Source organism: Dipodomys merriami, unplaced genomic scaffold, assembly GCF_024711535.1.
Source record: "Dipodomys merriami isolate MVZ:Mamm:240054 unplaced genomic scaffold, mDipMer1.0.p SCAF_20, whole genome shotgun sequence".
NCBI classification, from domain to species: Eukaryota; Metazoa; Chordata; class Mammalia; order Rodentia; family Heteromyidae; genus Dipodomys; species Dipodomys merriami.
In genome coordinates, this window is record NW_027203382.1 from 5,351,022 (window position 1) to 5,357,021 (window position 6,000).

The following is a 6,000-nucleotide window of genomic DNA, read 5'->3' on the forward strand; positions in this document are numbered from 1 at the left end:
CCTAGGTTTATGCCTTTCTCAGAATTTTTCTGTTTTTGTCTTTTATAAATCTTTGAGTAGTTGAATAAAGGAGTTGCTATCTAACAAAGCATTTATGAATACAATATATCTTGATCAATGTCACCCCTTCTGCAGTGAGATAGTGCACCAGATATAGCAAAACCAGATTACTCCTAATGAAACATTGTTTGGCTTGACTGTCCAAATATATTATTTGAAAATTTTCACTCATATTGTCCTTTTAAAAGAGAGAGTATGGAGCTGGGAACGTGGCTCAGTGGTAGAATGCTGGCCTTGCATGCAGGAGGCCCTGGGTTTGATTGTTCAGCACCACACAAACAGAAAAAGTTGGGAGTGGTTGTGGCCCGAGTGGTAGAGCACCAGCCTTGAGCTGAAGAGTTGAGGGACAGCGCCCAGGCCCAGAGTTCAGGCCTTTAGCTGAACTAGCGATGAGAGATTTGCAACATTTTTTCACTATTACTGATTTAGATTTCTGTGTTTATAACTACATTATCCAAGTCAAATAAAATCCATGATGATTAGATGGTAGCATGACTACAAGTTAAAAGTGAAGAAATGTCACATTCAAATAATCATATCAATCTCTATTTTCAATTATATGTCAATCCGTATAATGATAGCTTTCAGATAAATAATAAACAGCTGACCCATCTTACTCAGTTCACATTAAATTTTGCTAATAACACCATTAAGTTGCTGGATCCAATTTAAGTTATAAGTGTGTGTCTTTGTGTGAATTTTCAATAAAGGTCACTGAGATGCAATGGAGGTTCCTGAGCTGCATGAAGAATGAAATGCTGCAAATGCTGGCATGAAATGCTGAAAAATTAAAGAAATATATGCCTGTTTATATTATATGTACATGTATATATACATGTATATATAAAAATTTATATATGTATATACACACAGGTATATACATGTACATATATACGTACATATACATGTACGTATATACATTTAACAAATAGATTTTCATTCGCTATCATTTAATTCAGTACATTTAATTTAAGTAATAAAGCAAAATGATGCACATTATGCCTAAAGTAAATTCAAATGTGTGTGCATATCACTATGTATTTAGCTTCTTCAAATATGTAGAGTTATATATCTAAATATCATTTCTGACATGAATTTTCTGAATGTATTGTCACTGTTACAGAATTTGCCTTGCTACATTTCAAAATCAATAGCTAAACTTGCAATCTGTAAAGAAAGAAACTCCAGCACTTGACTGGCTTGTTGGGTTCCAGGACATTTCTGTTGCCATCCTCAGACCCTTGAGAAAGTAAATAGTGTTTGGAGACTGCATGGGAGTTAATTTATACCTCGGTTTAAGAAGAAAAGTTACTGTAAAGAGAATGTTTACATGTCTAGTACCTAAGTCACCTCTAAGCACAATGTTGTTTTTGGCAGAAAAGGGAAATAATTTGTGCGGATAGCTAAAACATATTCTAAAGATAAAGGAAATGATCACTTCAAAGAATAAAGTGCTACAGAATATGCTCCTATCCTAGAATAAATTTCATAATAATTTTCAACCACCTACCAGATTTTCAAATAGAAGTAGACATGAATAAATTTGAAAATCATTGCCCACAAAGTTATTACTTAGAAGATAATAGTTAAAATTATTCTTATTATTGCTACTAACATTCTGAATTTATAGTATGAGCTTGAGCGTTTCATCTCTTTCATAGTAGCAGACCACAAAAAGGTACATTTTTAGTTTAGAAATTATTTTATAAATTTATAAGAACATTTTTGAGACAAAATATTTGGGTCCAGAGGTAACTCACACCCTGGATTTTTTGTTATATTTATATACACATAATGAGCTATCTTGTTGACATGTATCAGTATGGCATTTTTTCTGCCTCATAAATATCTTTTATAATTTATTTAAAATAATTTTATGCAACATTTAAAAATATATTTGAGGCAAGAAACAAAATTTCATTGGCAAGTTTCCATATGTGGTGCCATGCCATGATCAAAATAATTCAGATTTTTGAAGGGCTTTAAAATTGAGTTTCAAATTACAGATATTAAATGATGAAGAAGGTAACTTTCTATATAATTAATTGTGGAAATACTTTAAATAACATTATCATATTAATGGGTAAAATTTGATTCTCAAATCTATTTTTGATTCAATTATATATGGTTGCCAATGTTAGGTAGATTTTATTTTAAAATGTCACATCTGGCTTGCTGAAAGCAAATATTAACATGTATATTTAAGGAAAATAATGATCTTGATATTTCTTTATATATTAAGAAACCCTTATAATTATTATGTAAAGTTAGTTTGCTTTCCTTTTTTCAAAAATTATATTATTATTGCAGGGGGAAAACTTGCCAAATATTTTCCATTGCTGTAAAAAAATTCAGTTTGCAAAAATGTTGGTATCTAAAGAAAACTCTGTGGCCATTTTCTCATAACTTACAGGAAGCCTGAGATGAAAGGATTTCGTCTCTGAAGCCATGGAAACAGAGGTTAGGATACTTTCTCTGTCCTGTGTGGCCATGCTTTTTTCAGTTTGTTCCTCTAGGAATCTCCTATGTCAGCTAAAACATTCCTTTTGTTAAGTGAGCAATAGATATAAAGTGCTGTGCCCCAGCTTAAAACAGAGCAGTCACTCCTTTCCACCAATACTGTAAGGACTGAATGTGTCCTTAAGACACCATACCTATTGTTCATGCTTTATTTTTTAAAGTTTTTCCTTAAAGCTTAATTTATTGATATTGTGAATTTTATGTATTTTTCATATATCACAAAATATTTCTTTTTTCTATTTTGTCAAGGTGATGTACAGAGGGGTTACAATTACCTAAGTAAGGTAATAAGTACATTTCCTGTCAAACTTGTTATGCCTTCCCTCATTTTTCTCCCACTTTCTCTCCCCTTAATGCCCCCCCAAATTATTAAGATAATTTCCCACATATTGTCTTGTGAATATTGTTGTCACATTGGTCCTCCCCTGTCCTTTGCATTGTTCAACCACTCCAGAAAGCAGTATGGAAGTTCCTCAAAAGCCTACACATAGAGATCTCCTATGATCCAGCAATCCCACTTCTGGGAAGTGACTCAAATGATCACAAACAAGGCCATGCTAAAGCTATCAGCACAACTATGCTTATCACAGCATTATTCACCATAGCTAAGATATGGAACCAACCCAGATGCCCCTCAGTAGATGAATAGATCAAGAAAATGGGATATATATATATATATATATATATACATATACATATACATATATATATATTCTATGCTTTGATCAGAAAGAATGACAGTACCCCATTTGTAAGGAAATGGAAATACTTGGAAAAAATCATATTAAGTGAGGTAAACCAGACCCAAAGAAATATTGTCCCATGGTTTCCCTTAGTTGCAATAAATAATATAGGTCTAGGATAATCTTAGGAGATGGGCAGAATAGCTCAATAGCTGCGTACATATGACCATATAAGATGATGCTATGCAAAATGAACTTCAAAACATGGACACAAGAGATTTTTCTTTGTTGTTGCTGTTTTTAATGTACTGTGTGATTTCTGGTTTCTTTTCTATGTTCTTCCCCCTATAGTACATCTCATGTTCTCACTGTATTTGATTTTAGCACACTGGGTATTGTAGATATGTTTATATGTATTAGGGAAAGGAAGGGGAAAAACAGAATGATGCTTTATTTCTGAAGGCTAGAAATGTTCTAGGTATAAATTCTAATTCCCATGCTTTGTAGTAAAACTCATTTTTCATTGTCTCAACTAACATTTTTGTGTTGTTTTGATTTGATTTTTGCTGCATTAAGCTTCATAAGCATAAAACAAAGGAATATAAAAGACCCTAACAAAATGCATATTGTATTTTAAACACAGACTGTGAGCAGAGTGGCAGTGAGGCACACAGGTTTCACAGTTCTGCATAGGTACGGTTAAAATCTACATGTGCTGTGGTGTTTCTGGAATATGCCAGGTTTTTCCCTAGGAGATTCTTTTATAATGGAAACATTTCAGTGTTCGTGTCACCTCCACCACAACAAATACCTAATAATATCTAGTCAGCATCAACTGCTTATTGCTATTTTGATGCATTATCCCATTTAAATAGAACAACAACAAATGAGATATATTTTTAAATCATTAAAAAAATACAACAGTAAGGCTTAGTATGTTTAAACAAGTGACAGTGGCAGACTTGAAACCTAATGTTGCCCAGCTTCTAGAACATCATGATCCTGCTTAATTGCATAATAATGACATTTTGAATCATAATTGAAATAAGGATATTTCTCTTTCAGAAAAGATGTCCAGTTTATTACAACTGATTTTTGTACTGTTTGTAAAAGAACTAGGTTTAAAATATATATAATCATATTTTCAGATTCTATGGGAAAAAATAAAATTGAATGCTGCTTAAGAAGAAAGGTATTACAATCTAAGTGTTTAACCTGATTCCATTTCTGAAAAATTGCTTTCCTGAAGATATAAAAAATTGGATTACAAAGATTATTTTGTGTTTCACTTACAGAGATTTCTAAGTAGCAGCTGCTACTAAAGTAGAACTCCAAAGCTGTAACAAAGAGGAATACCATTTTCCATTGTTCTTATCATGAAAACTTTGGAGTGTACAGCCAAAATTCTTTTCAGAAAAATCAATCCAAGCCAGGCAGAAGTGGGTCATGACTGTTTTCTTAGCTAATAAGAAGGTTGAGGTCTGAGGATTAGTTTGATGCCAGCATAGGCAGGGAAATCCAGGAAAGATTTATCTCCAATGAGCCACCAAAAACATGGTAGAATTGTAGCTCAAGTGGTTGAACACCATCCTTGAGCAAAAATACCCTTAAGAATGGTGCCCAAGTACCCAGGACTGGCACAAAATAAATACATTCTATTCATTTTTATTAGTGATCATAGCAGGTTAGCTGAGAAGTTAGGCCACCATGCCAAGTGTTTTCTGTGATTCAGCCAGGGTTAGACATTGTTTAATTGTTTCCTCAGTCCATGTACATGTAAAGTGAAGACAATAACATCACACAAGAGCTATGGATACAGATGAGTGAAACAGCAATCATGTTGAACAGAATGTATGGGACTAGTATTGTGTTTATACTAAAGCTACCAGCACAACTATGTTTATTGCAGCATTATTTACCATAGCTAAGATATGGAACCAACCCAGATGCCCCTCAGTAGATGAATGGATCAAGAAAATGTGGTATATATACACAATGGAATTCTATGCCTCCATCAGAAAGAATAACATTGCCCCATTTGTTAGGAAATGGAAAAACTTGGAAAAAATTATATTAAGTAAAGTAAGCCAGGCCCAAAGAAACATAGGTCCCATGGTTTCCCTTATTTGCAATAACTAGTATATGTTTAAGACAAGCAGAAAAGCTCAGATAAGTTGATGTTAGGCAAAATGAACCCACATATAAGGACTCAAATGTTTTTTCTTTCTTGCTATTGTTTCTAACATATTTATAAGATATTTCTTTGTTGCTTTGTATGGCCCTCCCCCACAGTATCATCACTGCTTTCATTGTATTTGATGTTGGTATAATTTGTGGAAGGGAAGGGAAAAAACAAATCATTTAAATAGGAATACAGGTGGACCCATTGCAACAATGAGATGTACAAGTTGTTATGTCGAAAAACAAACTATACAACTTTGGCCAGGGGTGGGAGGGGGAACAAGGGGTGGGATAGATGGGAATGGATGGGAAGGGGGAAGAAAGGAGGAGGAGGCAACAATGCTTGATAAGAAATATACTCATTACCTTGCCCGTGTAATTGTAACCCCTCTGTAAGGTATTGTCACAATAAAAAAAAGAGATTTGCATATTTTAATCTTTACAATCAGCAAGTTTCATGGCAACCCTTTAAAAAGAATAAATAAGTTAAGGATCAGAGCTACTGATATTTCCCCATAGTCCCATAAATACGGAGTAGCATAGGTGAAATTTAATA